Source organism: Pristis pectinata, chromosome 9 (assembly GCF_009764475.1).
Source record: "Pristis pectinata isolate sPriPec2 chromosome 9, sPriPec2.1.pri, whole genome shotgun sequence".
In the NCBI taxonomy this organism is placed as follows: domain Eukaryota; kingdom Metazoa; phylum Chordata; class Chondrichthyes; order Rhinopristiformes; family Pristidae; genus Pristis; species Pristis pectinata.
The window spans coordinates 66764344-66783291 of record NC_067413.1 but is presented as its reverse complement, the minus strand read 5'-3'; positions in this window follow the sequence as shown (position 1 = coordinate 66783291).

Below are 18948 nucleotides of genomic sequence, written 5' to 3'. Positions count from 1 at the left end.
CGTTCTCCTTCTGAGTAAACAGCGCTACAAATCATCCATTAAGTATTCTAGCTGTGTTTTCTTGTCCAAGCTCATACCACCTTATTGTCATGTATAGGTCCCTCCCTTCTTTTTACTGCATTCAGGCAGATTTTGGAGTTATCTTTTATGTTAACAGCCTTTCTATTTTCATATTATCTCTGCCAGTCTTACTTTCTTCTTCACTTCCCCTCTCAATTTAACTTATTTGAAGTTTTCATCTGATATGCATCATACATCCGTTCTTTTTGATTCATCATATTCTCTCCCTCCCTTATCATGCAAGGAGCTATAGCTTTGGTTCCCCTAACCCTTCCCTCTTGTGGGAGTGAACCTAGCTTGTATCTGAAACGTCTTGTTAAAGGTCACCAATTCTGTTACAGTTTCAACTGTCAACTATTGGTTTCATTTTACCATAACAAAGTCTTCTTTTTCTTTTAGAAGTTAGCCCTCTTCCAGTTTAGAAATACCACTTTAAATTGTTCTTTGATATTCTCCATTACTAGTCTAAACGTTACGTTCCAATGATGTCCTTACCCAGGTAAGACAAAGCCCTTCACATTCCCCAGCACTCGATTTAGTATTGGCTCCTTTCTAGTTGTACTGAGAACATACTAGTCATGAAAGCTCTCATGAAAACTTTTCAGAAATTCCAGTCCCTCCTTTTCCTTTCCTCTAACATAATCCCAATCAGTACTTGCATAAGTAAAGTCTTCCGAAGTCACCACTTGAGATTTTGCAGATCTCTGTAATTTCCTTGCAGATTTGCCCTTCTATCTCTGTCTCACTATTTGGAGGCCTATAAAACACATGATTATACCCTTCTTTCTGAATTCTAACTAAATATGTTCTGTTTTTGTCCTATAAGGACATCATTTCTTTCTAACACCAGAATGTATTCCCTAATCCAGAACTCTACTTTCCATTTTTCCCTCCTTTATCTGTACTAAACACATTGTATCAGTGAATATGAAGAGGCCAGTGCTCAACATTTTTAAGCTATTTTTCCATTACTGCCACTATTGTGGACAAAATTTGCATTAATTACCTATTTCTGGTTGCCCTGCAAAGATAGTGAGCACTTTGTTCTTGAACCAATATGGCCCTTGTGTTGATACTATTCACAAGGAGAGAGGAAATTTTCACCACTCAGTGGTAGTCAGTATATGTCCAAGTTGGAATATTTCTCATATTTTTCTCATTTTTTTCTTATGATTTTGGAGGCCATTTGGCCCAAGATTCTTTGCCTATTTACAGACCAATCCTATCCCTCCCATTTATTCACTTATTTTCCTGTGACCTATTCACTTCCATATAGCCATCAGTTTCAATTTGATTCATCTATCACCCACCCACACTAGGGTAATTTGCAGTAACCAATTAATTTACCAACTGTACATCTTTGAGATGTAGGAAGAATCTGGAGCATTGGAGGAAACCCAGACGGTCACAGGGAGAATGTGCATCCTCCTGACAGACAATACAGGAAGTCAGGATTGGACCTGGTTTGCTAGAGCTGTGAAGCAACAAAACCATCTGCAGTGCTACTGTGCAGAACTGCTTATGTCTTGGAAATAATGATTTTCTTACAGTCTTTGCTCCTGTCAGATGCAGAGGTTGTGGGACAGGGAAGTGCTATCGAAGTTAAAAATCACCTATAGCATTGTATTGTTAGAATTTCAGTCATAATGCTCCAGTCTGGGGTGCCAATCATGCAGACTGATCTGCTTTGGAAAGAATTCAGTCTGCTGAACATTGTTATAACTACACCCGTCTAGATGTGGCAAACGTTCCATCCCACTCTGACTTGAAATTTATAAAAAAAACTAAGAAATAAAAGGAGGTTTGGGACATTCAGCTCCTAATGACAGCTCTGCCAGCCAGTAATATCATTGCACCACTTTCCTGCACCAACCACATATTCCTTAATGCACTTAATATCTAAATATGCATCAAACCTTTTCTTGAATATACTCCAGACTGAGCCTCCATAGCCCTCTTGGGTAGAGAATTCCAAAGGTTCACTTCCCTCCAAATGAAGAAAGATTTCTTATCATAATGCTCAATGGTAGATCTCTTATTTTGGGAAATTGGTTCTAGGGAGCTAGCCAAGGGAAACATCATCCCTACACGTACCCTGTACAGGCCCAGTCTGCTTAATCTTTCCTTTGGTAGCGAGGCCAAATCTGTACACAATATTTCTGATGCATTCTCATCAGTGCCTTAACTAACTGTTACTAGTCTTGAACTCAAGTCCTCTTGCAATAAAGGCCACATAACATTCACCTTACAAATTGCCTGCTGTACCTGCATGTTAAATTTCAATATTTCATGTACAAAGATGTTCAGATCTGAAACTCACCATTTTTAAAAAAATCTGCCTTTCTATTTTTACTACAAAAATGTATGATCATATACTTTTCCATAATGTATTCCATCTGCTATGTCCATGTCCATCCACTTAACCTGTCTATATCTCCCTGAAGCTTCTTGGCATTCTCCCCATGGCCTACCCTGCCACCCACCTTTATAGCATCAGCAAACATGAATATGCTGCAATTAATCACTTCATCCAAGTAGGTATAGAGCAGTCTGAAGTGGAAAGGATCTAAATATGTACTTTCCTGCTTGAGATGCTCATTTTCTGGTAATTATATTTGCAAGTATGTCCTTCTTTGTACCTGCTGCAAGTGGTGTAGGTTGCATTACTGGAGAGTTTATGCCTCATTCCTGATCTTATAATATAGTGAATATCACTGTTAAAGCAGTTTAAGCTGATGGGATCAAGATCCTGACCTAAGGTATTCCTTCAGTGATGTCCTGAGAGCTGAGAAAATTTGGCTTCTGACAACCATATCCATCTTCTTTTGAGTCAGTAATTAGTCTAGACATTGGGAAGTTTTTTTACTTTGATCTCCATTAACCTCAACTTTGCTTGGGCTCTATGATAACATATTCACTTCACTATTGCTTTAAGACCAGAGTAACCACCTCACCTCTGGCATTCAGGTCTTACATCAAGATCTTGATCATGAGAATATAAGAAATAAGAACAGGAATATACCATTCAGCCCCTTGAGCCTGCTTTTCCATTCAATAAGATCATGGTTGATCCAATTTTCCTCATCCTCTTGCCTGGCCTGTCCCAAAAGCCATTGATTCCCTTCTGACTAAAAATCTACCTCTGTTTTGAATATATTAAAGGATTTATCCTCCACAACTTTCCGGGCCAAGGACTCACAACTCTGAGAGTAGAAATTCTTCCTCATCTGAGTCTTAAATAGATGCCGCATTATTCTGAGACCGTGCATTTTGGTCTAAGACTCTCCCACAAGGGAAACATCTATGCTATCAATTCTTCTAAGAATCTTAAAAACAGAAAATGCTGGAAACACTCTGCAAGTCAGGCCACACCTGTGGAAAGAGAAACAGAGTTATTGATTAAGGTCCAAGATCCTATACAGAACCACTGCCCTAAGGATCTTACATGTTTCTATAAGATTGCCTTTCATTCTTTTAAGCTTCAATGAGTACAGCCAACCTGTTTAAACTTTACTACTCAGACATTCTCTCCATACCAGGGATCTTACAAGTGAAACTATCTCCTATGATAGTGCATCATTCCTTCACTGAGGGGACCAAAACTACTCACAGTACATCAGATGTGGCCTCACTATAGTGCTTAATACAATTGCAATAAGACACCTCTACTTTTATACATCAACGCCCTTGAGATATTGGCTAACATTCCTTTAGCCTTCCCAATTGTCTGCTGCACCAGTATCCTAGCTTTCTGTGTTTCAAATACAGACCCACAAATCCCTTTCTGCTGCAACTTTCTGCAGTTTTTCTTTTAAATAGTAATATGTTTTATCATTCTTCTCTCCAAAGTGAACAACTTCATATCTTCCCATGTTATACTCCATTTGCCAATATTTTGCCCAGTCACCTAACCTATCAATTTCTCTATGTAAGCTGCTTGCATCTTTTTCACAGCTTGCATTCTCACTTACTTTTGTATCATCTAATTCTGGCTACACTGCATTCACTTTCTTTGTCTAAATCATTTATATTGCAAACTATTGTGGTCCAACACTAATCCTTGAAGCACCCCACTGGTTATAAGTGGTTGAAAATGACCCCTATCCTTATATGTAACTTCCTGCTGGTTAGCCCATTTTCTATCCATGCTAATATATTACCTCCAAAACCATGAGTTTTTATATTATAAAGCAACCTTTTGTCAATTGCCTTGTTCCCCTATATTTAGATTGGCTGATACTTTCTCAAAGATCTCTAATAAATTTGTGACTTGATTTCCCCTTCATAAAGTCATGCTGATTCTGTTCAATCAGATTAAGACTTTCCAAATGTCTGCTACTGATTGATATTGACATTTTTTTCCAAAATTCAACATTAGGCTCACCAGCCCATTTAGCTGCGTTTTGCCTCCCACCCTTTTTGAATAAGCTTTCCACACCTCTAGTGCTCCTCCAGAATCTAAGGATGTTTGAATCATGGTTGTGATGACATTTGCAGCCAAATGGTATACCAACTCCAAAGCTATCTATTTCTCTGGAAGGGGCAGAGATTATCCTAAGCACGTGCAGTGTTCTGCTCTCAACATAACCCAGTTCAAGAGTATTGAGCACAATTTATAAGTATAATCACGTTTTTCCGAATAGGGTTCAGTTAGAGCTGTGTTAGGATTCTTTCAAATTGAAACTTTATTAGGCGTCACAAAGAGATATTTTAATTGGCTTTGTGAACTGAATTTGAGTGGGCATATTATGGAAACTCTGACGCAACCCTGTTGATGCTTATTGCTGGATTAAGAAACTGGTATTGATAATTGCATATCTTTGCACATTGAATTATACCAGTTCCAGCATCTACAATGAGAAATAAACTTAGAAGACCCAAGATCTAATAAAAACCATCAAGAACAAAAAGGGCTAATAATGAAAATATACTGAAATAGGATTTTACATCTGAAGGTTGGCAATAAATTGATTTCAGATTAACCTTTGAACATACTGTAATTAATATTCGCAATGTTAATCTCACTATTTGATTTAACAAAGCTCAGATATGACATGATGTAATTAAATGGATAAAATTACATAAAGTAGTTAATATGCAGCTCACTGTTACCAGCCAAAGAAAGCAATCTATTAATATTCATTGGTAATAAGACTGTGAACTATGAACATCTTGATTAGAACTATTCTGAATACTGTCGTAGTAATACATTTTTAAGGGTAAGCATTAAAAACATAGAAATTGTTCACTATCAAGCTGCAGACATTATGTCATTTATATTACAGCAGAGTAATGTGCTGCTTGGGGCAACTTCAGCCATCTAGTTGTAAGTTAGAGAAAATATTCTAATTTAGTGCATTAAAACCACTATTGAGACAAGGCTCCTGGTAGCATGAATGACATAGCACACAACCCATGATGTATGAGGAATAACATCTAAAGCCAACACTGCAATAACATGTTTCATGAATGCCTTCGTATATCAATAAGAAAATGTAAAAAAATAACTTGGGGAAAAAAAACTCACATTTTTAGCTCTTAAAATATACAGGCTTAGATGGGAAGGTATATTTTTAACTGTAAAAATTGTGCAAAGTTGTTTCCTTTTGAAGTGATTTTACAGTTAAATGTAATCTCAATATGTGATAGGGTTTCAGCAGAAGCCAGAATGAAGCCACATCTGGCACTGTGATGCAAAGTCTCATTCAATTTTGTTATAAAGTTTTATTGGGCCTTTGTACCCAATTTCAGTTCTGTAATTTCTGCACCCATGAATATTCAAAACTCGTTAGTTTGATGCTAAACATGTACATTTGTACAACACAAAGGAACATAGTCTTGATTATCCTTGGGGATCATGGATCAGCTTTTTGCTGGCGCCAAGAACATGCAATAACCTCAGTTCCAGGAAGGATGAAAATAGCAAGACAAATTCCTATCCCTACATCATTCTGATCAGAAAAATCCAGATCTGATCATTAAAACAATGCAAGTACATAGAACAGCACAGCACAGGAACAGGCCCTTCATCCCACAATGTTGTGCCAAACCAATTACATTAGTAATAAAATGCCCAACTAAACTAATCCCTTCTACCTACACAATGTCCATATCCTACCACTTCCCTCACGTTCATGTGCCTATCTAAGAGCTTCTTGAACCCCCCCCCCCCCCCATCATATTTACTTCCACCACCACCCCAGGCAGCGCATTCCAGGCACCCACAACTCTCTGTGTAAAAAACTTGCCCCACACATCTCCTTTGAACTTACCCACTCTCACCTTAACTGCATGCCCTCTGGTATTAGACATTTCAACCCTGGGGAAAAGATGCTGGCTGTCTACTCTATCAATGCCTCTCATAATCTTATAAACCTCTATCAGATCTCCCCTCAGCCTCCGCCGCTCCAGCGAGAACAACCCAAGTTTGCCCAACCTATCCTCATAGCACATGCCCTCTAATCCAGGCAGCATTTTGGTAAACCTCTTCTGCACCTTTTTCAAAGTCTCGACACCTGTCCTATAATGGGATGACCAGAATTGAATACAATACTCCAAATGCAGCCAAACTAAAGTTTTATAAAGCTGCAGCATAACTTCCTGACTCTTGAACTCAATACCTCGACTAACAAAGGCAAGCACGCCATATGCTTTCTTTACCACCCTATTGTGTAGCCACTTTCATGGAGCTGTGATCTTGAACCCCAAGATCCCTCTGCTCATCAACACTGTTAAGGGTCTTGCCATTAGCAGTATACTGTCTCTTTACATTTGATCTCCCAAGGTGCAACACTTCATATTTGGCTGGGTTGAACTCCCTCTGCCATTTCTCTGCCCATATTTGCAACTGACCTATGTCCCACTGTATCCTTTGCCAGTCTTCTATGCTATCCACAACACCACCAATCTTCGTATCATCTGCAAATTTACTAACCCACCCATGTACATCATCCAGGCCATTTATATACACCACAAACAGCAGAGGTCCCAGTTTGGATCCCTGAGGAATACCACAAGTCACAGACCTCCAGCTAGAATAAGTCCCCTTGACCACTACCCTCTGTCTTCTATAGGCAAGCCAGTTCTAAATCCAAACGGCTAATTCACTGTGGATCCCATGCATCTTAATCTTCTGGATGAGGCTCCCACGAGGGACCTTATCAAACACCTTACTAAAATCCATGTTGACAACATGAACAGCTCTACCTTTATCAATCACCAATACACATGGACATCTTCACTGAATAGCAGTCAGGAATAAATACTCCAACTGAACTTTTGCCTTTCTGCTACAGGGCTTTGAGTCAAAATAATGGGAGTCACAGTTTCACAATGGCTTTAATGTCTCAATACCACTGCCAGTAATGCATTCAACAAAAGCGTATGAGAGGTAAGATCTCATCCATTTAAAGCTATGATTAATAGCATTAGACCAATGCAATAAGAAGGCAATTATTCTATTATTCATTAAATGATACATCTGGCAGTGTGCATATGCTCATATTACATCCAAGAATAAACGCAAGCACGAAAGGAAAGCTGTATCATATTTCACTATTATATTTGTTGTAAAATTAACTTACTGCTTTTTTATTCTATGGAAATATTGGATACATAATGTCCACAAAAAGCAGGACAAATCCAAACCAGCTAATTACAATCCAATTGATCTGCTCCCAATCATCAGCAGAGTGATGGAGGGTTTTGTTGACGGTGTTATCAAGCAGCACATACCAAAAATTCTGCTCACCAATGTCCAGTTGATTTTCAACAAGACCACTTATCCTTGATCCATTTATCAATCTAAGAGCTGAATTCCAGATTCCAGATAAGGTGAAGTTGCCTGCCTTTAATGTCGGAGCAACATTTGGCCAAGAGTGGCATCAAGAAGCCCTAGTTAAACTAGAGTTAATGGGCATCAAAGGGATAACTATGATAAGATATCTTTATTAGTCACATGTACATCGAAACACACAGTGAAATACATCTTTTTGCATAGAGTGTTCTGGGGGCAGCCCGCAAGTGTCGCCACGCTTCCGGCGTCAACGTAGCATTCTCACAACTTCCTAACCCGTACCTCTTTGGAATGTGGGAGGAAACCGGAGAACCCGGAGGAAGCCCATGCAGACACAGAGAGAACGTACAAACTCCTTACAAACAGCAGCCAGAATTGAACCCAGGTTGCTGGTGCTGTAATAGTGTACTACCGAGAAGGACAAGGCTACCAGGTGCATGGGTGCACCACCACCTGCATGGTTCCCTCCAGGTCCCATACTGCCTTGACTTGGAAATATAACACTGTCCTTTCATTGTTACTGGATCTAAATCCTGGAACCCTCTCCCCATCAGTGCTATGGGGGAACCTTCAAAGAAGGACTGCAGTGGTTCAAGAGGACATTTCATCACACCTTCTCAAGAGCAATTAAGGATGAACAATAAATTCCTGACTTTACCAGCAATGCCCATATGCCAAAAATGAATAAAAGAAACTTCCATTGAGAGCAAAATGAAGGGAGAAACTGCAACCATGCCCTTTCCTTTCACTCTGATGGCTTATTACCCACCAATGATTCAAAGTAACAGAAGGAATCATCGTCGTCGTCATGGCTATCCCTCAAGGTTGAGGATGATGGTCTTCATTCCGTTGATCTATTTATGGGCTCTCAAGTGGCTTATGAACGTAATATGAACTTGTTATGAAATAGTAGTGAATTGGAAGCAAATCTGCAGGGAATCCAGGACTCGCCTTCCCAACAGAATCTCCATACGCAAGAACTGAATGAGGTAAATTAGCAGCAGGATGAGTTAGCAGTGGTTGGCATTGTTTGCTTTTCCCTTAAAAATCTAAGCTCTCTCACATTGCCTAACACAGTTTTGGGTTAAATTCTAAAGTTTTTTTGTATCTATATCTCCCTAATCATTCTCCCTAAGCTCTATAAACACCTGAGATATCTATGCTCCTACAATTGTGGCCCTGTCAGCATCCACAGATTTAATAGCTACAACACTGGTGGCTGTGAATTTACCTAGCAAGAGCCCATGGCCCATTAATTGCCTTCAAAATCTGTACCTCTCTGCCTCCCTTTCCTTCCTTTGTATACTGTACATATTAAAACCACATCTTTAACAAAGCTTCTGGATGTCAGCTTTAATATTTCCTTTTGTTGTTTCTCATCAACTTTTTTCTAACTCCTAGTACTCGGAAAATATATTTAGACAGAAACAATAATAAATCAGCAGATAAGATCACAATACATTTCTTAACTTTCATAGAATGAGAATAAATCAGCAAACAAGATTCACCAGACTGGTTCCTGCGACAATGGGTCTGTCACATGAGGGGAGATTGAGTAGGCGAGGCTTTTATTCTCTAGAGGTTAGAAGAATGAGAAATGACTTTATTAAAACATTGAAAATTCTTAGTGGGCTCAGTAGATTTCCCCTGACTAAGGAGGAAACAATTCTTTACTCTGAGAAGAGTGAATCATGGAATTCTTTACCCAGGTAGCTGTGGAGTTTCAGTCCTTGATTCCATTCAAAACAGAAATTAATAGGTTTCTGGATATTAAAGGAATCAAGGAATATGGAGATAAGGCAGGAAAATGGTGTTGATGTAGAAGATCAGGAATGGTCTTGTTGATTGGTGGAGCAGGCCTAAGGAGTCAATTGACCTCCTATTCCTATTTTGTATGTTCTTATTTTGTTATTCTCTTGTATGCATATGTCCCACAATGCACCATAGAAAGCATCCTATCTGGATGTATCACAGCTTGGTACGGCAACTGCTCTGCCCAGGACCGCAAGAAACTGCAGAGGGTTGTGGACACAGCCCAGCGCGTCACGGACACCAGCCTCCCCTCCTTGGACTCCCCTTCTTTACCTCTCGCTGTCTTGGTGAAGCAGCCAGCATAATCAAAGATCCCACCCACCCGGGACATTCTCTCTTCTCTCCTCTTCCATCAGGCAGCAGATACAGGAGCCTGAGGGCACGTACCACCAGACTTAAGGACAGCTTCTACCCCACTGTGATAAGACTATTGAACGGTTCCCTTATACAATGAGATGGACTATGACCTCACAATGTACCTTGTTGTGACCTTGCACCTTATTGCACTGCACTTTCTCTGTAGCTGTGACACTTTACTCTGTACTGTTATTGTTTTTACCTGTACTACATCAATGCACTCTGTACTAATCCAATGTAACTGCACTGTGTAATGAATTGACCTGTACGATCGGTATGCAAGACAAGTTTTTCACTGTACCTCGGTACAAGTGACAATAATAAACCAATACCAAATAGAGAGTTTAAAACTTAACCAAAACAATAAAGCTACTTGAGAATGTCATCAGGAATATAGGAAATATCATCTGACATGAGCAAGGAAATTAGAAAGGACATATCTAATTCTAAAAAGTGTGAATCAGATTATATCTCCTGACTTGTGCCTTATAGACAATGGATATTATTTAGGGTATCAAGACACGAGTCTCTCACCATGGGATTCACACCCTCTGACCTGCTCATATAGCCATGGTATTTATGTGGCTAGTCCAGTTGAGTTTCTGGTTAATAGTGATTCCCAGGAAATTCATGATGGGGTCCCAGTAATGGTATGCCATTGATTGTCAAGGGAAGGTGGTTAGATTCTTTCTTGTTGGAGTTAGGTAATGCCTGGCACATGTTGGGCATAGATTAATCGCATTTATCAGCCCATGCCAAAGGTTGACTAGGTTTTGCTGCATGTGGGCATAGACTAATTAATTTACTGAGAAGTGAATAGGTTTGCATATTGCGTAATCATTAGCGAAAATCTGCACTTCTGACCTTATAATAGAAGGAACGTCATTCATCAAGCAACTGAAGATGATTGGGCCCAGGATACTGTTCCCTGAGGAACTTCTGCAATGATGTCAAGTGGATAGGATGATTGAGCTACAACAACCACAACCATCTTCCTTTGTGCAAGGTATGACTCCAACCATTGGTTTTATTCCTTTGATGCCCATTGACTTGTTTTACCATGGTTCCTTGATGCCACACATGACTAAATATTGCCTTGGTGTCAAAAGGCAGTCATTCTCACCTCACCTCGGCAAGTCCACACTTTGGTCCACATTTAGACAAAGGCTGTGATGACTTCTGGAGTCTTGTGGTCCTGGTGAAACCCAAACAGGGCATCTCACTAATAACTAATTTATTAGTGATTAAGTGCAGTTTGACAGCACTGTCGACAACAGTTTCCATGACTTTGCTGATGATTGAGGGTAGGCTAATTGGATGACAATTAGACAGATTGGATTTTCCACCTTGCTGGATAGATGCCACTGTTGTAACTATACTGGAGAGCTTACAGGGGGGTAGATATGATGTCAGGTATTCTGATGCTGCACTTTTTGTAGTCCAGCTTCTGTGGTCTTTTGCTGAAGTGATAAGCAACATCTAGATTTTCCCTGGTGCTATGGAAAGGGACACAGGTACTGGCTATTCCAGCTTTCTATCAGACTCTCTGTGGTCTGAATATCAAATTCATTTACACATCTTTGATTCATCTTCTTTGATATTCTTACCTAATATAAACCTGTTAATTCAAGTCTTTAAAACTCTCAATTAACCCAACATGTACAGCATTCCAGAGTCCTAGATTTCTACTTCTCCTTGCATTAAAAGATGTTTTCTGATTTTACTCCTGAATGTCCAAGCCCTAATTTTAAGCTTGTGCTTCATTGTTTGGATTCCTATCACAATAGTAAAAATTTATTTCCTTTACCAACTCCTTTTAACATTTTAAACTTTCCCAATAAATCAGATCTAAACCTTTTAAACATTAAGGAACATAAACCAAACTGATTAAAACCTGATCTCATTCTAATCAATGTTCCACATACTGGTGGGAGCCAGCCCACCACTCACCATAATTATTTAATATCCATGAAAAAAATCGGTTATAATTTATGGTGTTGTTGATAGTGAGGAAGGTTGTCTTGGACTACAGAATGATATTGATCAATTGATAAGTTGAGTGGAGCAATGGCAGATGGAATTTAATCCTGATAATTATGAGGTAATGCATTTTGGGGAGGAGGGGGTTCAACTAAGGGCAGGACACATACAAGAAAGATAGGGCCTTAGGGAGTAGTGAGGAACAAAGGCACCTTGGTGGACAAGTCCAAAAATTCCTGAAGGTGGTAGCACAGGTGGATATGGTGATTAAAAAAGGATATGGGATGCTTGTCTTCATTAGCCAGGCATAGAATATAAGAGCAAGGAGGTCTTGGTACAACTTTATACAACATTGGTTGGGCCACAACTGGAATACCATGTGCAGCTCAGGTTGCTGCACTATAGGAAAGATGAGATTGCACTGGAGAGCGAGCAGAAGAGGATCAGCAGGATTCTGCCCAAAATGGAGTGTCTCAGTTATGAGGAGAGACTGGATAGGCTAAATTTGTTTTCCTTGGAGCAGAGATGGGGGGGGGGGGGAACCAGATAAGGGTATACAAAATTATGAGAGGCATAAAGAGGGTGGATGGTAAGAAATGTTTCCCCATGATAGAGGGCATAGTTTTAAGATGTGGAGTACAAGGTTCAGAAGGGACCTGTGAAAGACTTTTTTTCACCCAGAAGATCATTGAAGAATGGAATGAACTTAACAACCATCTGGATGAGCACTTGAATCACCAAGACAATGTAGGCTACCGACCAAATGCTGACAGATAGGAGTAGTATAGATGGGTACTTGATGGTCAGCATGGACATAATGTGCTGTATGACACTATGACTCTAATTACAAGGGCAGATGTCAGGCATTTTGATGTTGCATAAATATAAATATTGACTTAATGTACCCGATGCTTTAGAAATTGCATTCAAACTACATACACATATGCACCCAACAGAAACACTAAGGTTTATACAAGGCATTCATAGTGAAAGTAAGGCAGAAGTAACAAGGTAAGAAATGTTGTAGATTACAATGTTTCTTGTTGTTCGTGAGCAATAATTTTTACTGCTTTTGCCTGCCTTTGTGTATGGACATGATCAATGAAAGCTTTACTGATGATGCAATTTTACAAGCTGTAGTGAAGTTTTGTAGAGCTGTGGAAGCAGAGGGCAGGGGAATCATCAAAGTCCATCCTCATATATCTCCTTGAGAGGAACTTTAAAGAAAATTGGTAGAAGTAAAATAACATTCTCAACATTATATATCAGAAAGGGGTAAAGAGAGAAAGTACTTTTAAAAGTGTGTGTTACTTTGCCTTTAATAGTAGTATAGTTAAGTAGGAGGAGAAAAGTGTGAATCAAAGTGCTTTAGAGTTAATGGAGTAATTTTCAAGTGTTGTTGAAACATATGAAATGCAGAAACAGTTTGCACAAAATAATGCTCCCACAAGCAGCAATGAGATAAATGCTCATTTACTTATTAATTTTGAATGATCTTTGATTGAGGAATATAGTAAAGGACACCAGGGATAACTTCTTTGCCCTGCTTCAAAACAATACCATGTAATCTGTTACATCCACCTGGGGAACAACAGGGTTTCCACTTAATGTCTTGTCCAAAAGTTGGCTCCTCCAGCAACACAACAACCCCTCAACATTGCAGTAGAGTGGCAGCTGATATTATTGTTCCATCTATGTAACGGGACTATGAACTGTCAATTTTTTAACTCAGATGCATGAGCAAACTGAGTTACAGCTAGTATTTAATGATATAGTGAGTATAATAGAATAGCATTACAAAAAAGAAAATGTTTTATAATTTACAAAGCATTTAAAGTTGTGAATTATTAAAAATAATCAAAAGCAGCTTCAAGATATCAATTTGAGACACTATTAAAAAGACTTAAATAGAGTGCACGCCAGTGAATTAGTTCTTGCAACCAAAGCGTAGTATGAAATAAGTATTCATTATTAACATTATTGGTTTGTTTGGAGAAAGAGGGATCTGCGTGAAAGTAATGATCGGGAATAGGAAAGAAGAGAAATAAGATATTACTAACACAGTTGGGGGGGAGCTGAAAGGTCTGCTTCCATGATTCTATGATGTACAGATCCCTTTTTAGAAGACTCAGAACTCTTTATCCTTAAGCTTTTAGTATTTCTCCCTGAGGCTTTAAGCATATTCAATATTCATCTTGACTCCATGCATAACGTCATGCTTACTCATTTAAACATTATTTGCCACTTATGAGCTCAATTTTCCAACTTATTCAGATCTACTTAATTGCACATAGAATATTGATATCTAAAATTTCACGCTATTTTCAGTGATTCTAACATCATGAGCAGGTTTGAATGATGAACAAATTTTCTTCCAGAATATTTGTTAAAAATTTCTTCTACTGTTCATGCTATTTCAGTAGAGTCATTTAATCACACCACAGCTCTCAGGGAAAGTCCATCGGGCTGTTTTGCCCACAAATCAGAAACAACATAAAAAAAGAGCAGTATTTTATTTTTATATTTATTTATATGGTTTCTGAAAGTGAAAGGTCGTAGCCTTATCGTATTTTGGTAATGGGACACAGCAGTTGCCTTTGCTTTTTTTGTGATTTACCACATCCAAAGGATTGGTTACTGTGGCAGAATGCATAGTTGGCTGGTAAAAACAGAAGAGACCAGGGAAAGTTAACTGCTGCGGCAACTATCCATCATAGAGAATCAGAATCAAATTTCATTTTGAATATGGCTAGTGGTCAAGCTTCAATCAAAGATCAGTATTCCTTCTGCTCAGAAAATCTGAAGAATGCAGTGTCTAAGTTACAGAAACTGACTTCATAGACTGTGTATCATTAAGATAATGCACATACCATTTAATTATGTTATTATATTATTTATGGAATAGAAAAACAGTTCTCTACATTTTCACTATACTTGAGAGGTTAAGTTTTAATTCAAAATGATGACTGAGGAGCCATTTTCACAGTAAAGCAAAAAGTACTTACAAATCTTCCTTGTCAGATCCATTCTTGGGTGATATTATTACTTGCTTTTTGCAGGCACTAGGTTGCAACATTCATATAATTGGTACTTTGACCACACAGCCCCCATCAACTTTGAACCAGCTTTAATAAATCAAAACATGGGGCTTCAAATTATGAGCCCATTTTTTTTTTAATGTGCACAGCAAGTTGGGAAATAAGTTAATTCCACAGGTTTTCAACTTTTAAAAAAAATCTCTTATTTTTCAAATATGATTTGGTCTTACCCCCAAACGAAATGTGAGTCCCCAAACTCCTAATTTTAGGTACTTTGCAATGTGATACACTGGTGTTGCATTCCTTTAAGGGTTTTGCACTGACGTTCACTGGTGAGATACAGTCAGAGTGCTGGAGTGGGAAGCTTTTTTTTTACTTACCAGATTCTTGATCTCCCCAACCATTGTTGGGAATTCTTGGAAATAGGCATTCACTTTATGCATTTCTTTGTATGTATTGTGTTATTATTATTTATAGCACTGGAGGGAATGGGTATTGGAGTTAGGCTGCTTTCAACAAGAATTCAAAAATAAAAAGAGCTAAAAGGACATACATGAAATGATGAACATTAACAAAAAGGCAGTAGGAATTTTTTCTGGGTGCTGCCTAAGACAAGCTGAGTAAGTGGGCAAGAATATGGCAGATGGAATATAATGCAAGGTCATCCACAGTTGTGCACAAAGCAGAAAAGCGGACTATATTTCAAGTTTTGAGAAATTAGGTAATGTTGGTGTTGAAAGGGATCTAGGTGTGCTTTTACACAAGTCACTGAAATCCAACATTCAGATGTAACAAGTGATTAGGAAGACAAATAGAATGCTTGCCTTAATTGCAAGAGGATTTGAATACAGGAGAAAGGAAGTCTTAAAGCAATTTCATAAGGCCTTGGTGAGGCTACACCCGGAGTATTGTGGTCATGATCTTCAAAGTTGGCAGAGGAGGCTCAAGGGGACAAATGGCCTACTTCACTCCTATTTTTTATGTTCTTATGAACTACATCTACAATTATCTGTCCATAGTGCACTTTCTATGGTTGTAAAGGTGGCAAAGATGCTCAACCTGTATGACAATGGACCACTTCGGGTTACTGGGAAAGTTATTGCTGGAGAGTATTAACTGGAGTACAGTAAGATATGCATTCATTATCTTTGGAATAAAGGTAGAATAAAGACGGAATGAAGACCATGGAATAAAGGGAAGGAGGTGAGGAGGGGACCCAGGTTCCTCCCTTTCATTCCCCTCCTTCCATTATTCTATGCTCCACTGTCCTCTCATATCAGATTCCATCTTCTTCGGCCCTTTGTCACTTCCACCTATCACCTCTCGACTTCTTACCTCATTCCCACTCTCCCCCTCCCTCAACTGCCCCCTATCACCCCCCCCCTCCCCTCACCTTGATCCACCTACCACCCACCAGCTCTTGCTCCATCCCTTCCCACCACCCCCCCCCCCCCCACTTTTTATACTGGCTATCTGCTGTCTTTCTTTCCAGTCCTGATGAAGAGTCTCGACCGAAAACATCAACAGTCCATTTCCCTCCATAGATTCTGCCTGACCCACTGAGTTTCTCCAGCATTTCATGTGTTGCTCCAGATTTCCAGCATCTGCAGTCTCGTGTCTCCAGTGAAATAAGAACTTCTGACTTTATGGGATTTATGGTGTTTCCAAGGTCTAGAATGCAATAAATGGCACCATGGTTATTTTGCAATATTCTGCAATCAAACCCTTCATTTTACTCAGATGAAAGTTTCCACTCCCTCAAACACAAGGGATATTAGCTTAGAAAAATGGATGTATAATACTGGTTTTGCTGCATATTTGAAAATTGCTTATTTCTGGAGTGTAAGCCAAATGGCAACATTTTCTGGAATGAATTGCTCCACTCCTGAAATTTAGCCAATTACTTTCAGGTACTTCCAGTTCCAAATCACCCCAGTGTGTTCTAACTCCGCTATTGTGTCACTGCCTGTGCTCTGCTCCTTTGGAATCTTGCCTGGCAAATTGGTTGCTTTGCTCCAGTTGTGCATGTTGTTGGGATCTCCTGAATGAACCATGTTTTCATGGTGTTCCTGCCTCTGCAGCAGGACTATATTTAATGAGGCTCTCCAGAAGCAATTCTGGCCCAGTACACACAAAGCCTCGCTCATTTGTTTCTTTTACCTGCTCTTTTTGGGCATCACAGTCACTCCTCTCATACTGTGCCAACCCACTTCCCCAACCCACCCCTCCTATAACATGATGCACCCCCTAGCCCCAATTTCGTAAGCTAGGTCCTGATCTTCCATCCCTCTTCACCAAGAATCAATCTCTGGGCAATTAACAATCACCCCAATCTCTCCCCTTCCTCCCAGCCCCCAAGAGTACTCATTCCAGGAACTTCCCCAAGCCTCAGACAGTCCCCAGGACACACCTTCCATCTGGCCTTTGAGATACAGTGTATTTACAGGACACATATGGGACGTAAGCAGTGGGCAAACAGTGGCTCTTGATGCCTCGTACCTTGGGCACTGCTTAATTTTTGCTGCATTGGCCAGGGCCTGTGCTGATCAAAGGGCTGAGGCTGAGATCAGTGGGTGAGGATGATGGGTCGTTACTTTGGGGAGAGTGGCACCAGAGGATGAAGGGTAAGTTTGGGATTTACCTTTGTGGGGTCCCAGTCCAGCAAAGCATACTGAAGATTTAGTTGTCCCAGGACTCCCCAATGAAGACTGCTATCCAGACAATGTGTCCAATCCACTAAATTGATGCACAAGCAGAATTCACAGCAGGAATGACACAAAAAGACACAAAAATAGTTGTTGCATTTCACTGCATTGTAAGTACAATTTCAATCAAATACCATTGAAATAAACAATGATGCACAATCTACTTTTTTGGCCTTTATTTTCTTACACCATGCTCTCCTGGATGGCTAAATGCACTTATCTTAGAGGATCTGAAGATCATATTGCTAGTGGCAGTTTGTTGCTTTTGCAATCAAGATGGCTATTCTATCATGGGATCTTGCTTCTTGTAGTGAACAGCTGCTGGCTACATCTCTGTAGCCAAAACTTGGACAGCCAGGTGTTGTTTCCTGTATGCGTAGTACTGGTATGGTGCTCTGAATGGAAAAAAAATAGACTATGGCTCACCTGAGTCAAACAGGTTGCCTCCAATAGCACTGCCAGTGAATGCCTATGCTTGGGGCATCACATCCTGAAAGCCCTGACTGATAGTGGCCTGCATCCTAGCAAAGGTATCTCTCAGTACCACTGAAGAAATATGCATATTAGTAATTCTCACTTTATATTGCCATTCAGCCCGTAAAAGACTGAGAGCAAGTCTTTCAAAATTTAGATCTCCATCCAGGTGTTCAATCAGTTGCAAAGCAGAATCAGAATCAGAGTCAGGTTTATTATCACAGACTTAGATGTCGTGAAATTTGTTGTTTCGTGGCAGCAGTACAGTGCAAAGACATAAAATTAATATAAATTACAAAATAAATAAATAGTGTAAATAAAGGAATAACGAAGTAGTATTCATTGATTCACAGACCGATCAGAAATTTGATGGCGGAGGGGAAGAAGCTATTCCTAAATCAAAAAGTTTGCCCCACAACATACATAATTAAATTATATTTTCTCATAGACACCTATAGCAAAACTTCCTATTGAATGATGATCTTTAATTTGTTGTGGAAAATACATTGATTAAGACAATACAAGTGTTAATTTTTTATCCATTGTTGGGATCTGGGCCTAACTAGCAAGGCCTGCATTTATTACTCATTCCTAATTGGCATTGAGAAGATGGTGGTGATCTAATTTCTTGCACTGCTGCAGTTTTTCCATTGAAGGTACTCCCACAGTGTTCCCTGGGAGGGAGTTCCAGGATTTAAATCAACAAACTATAAAGGGCTGGTAATAA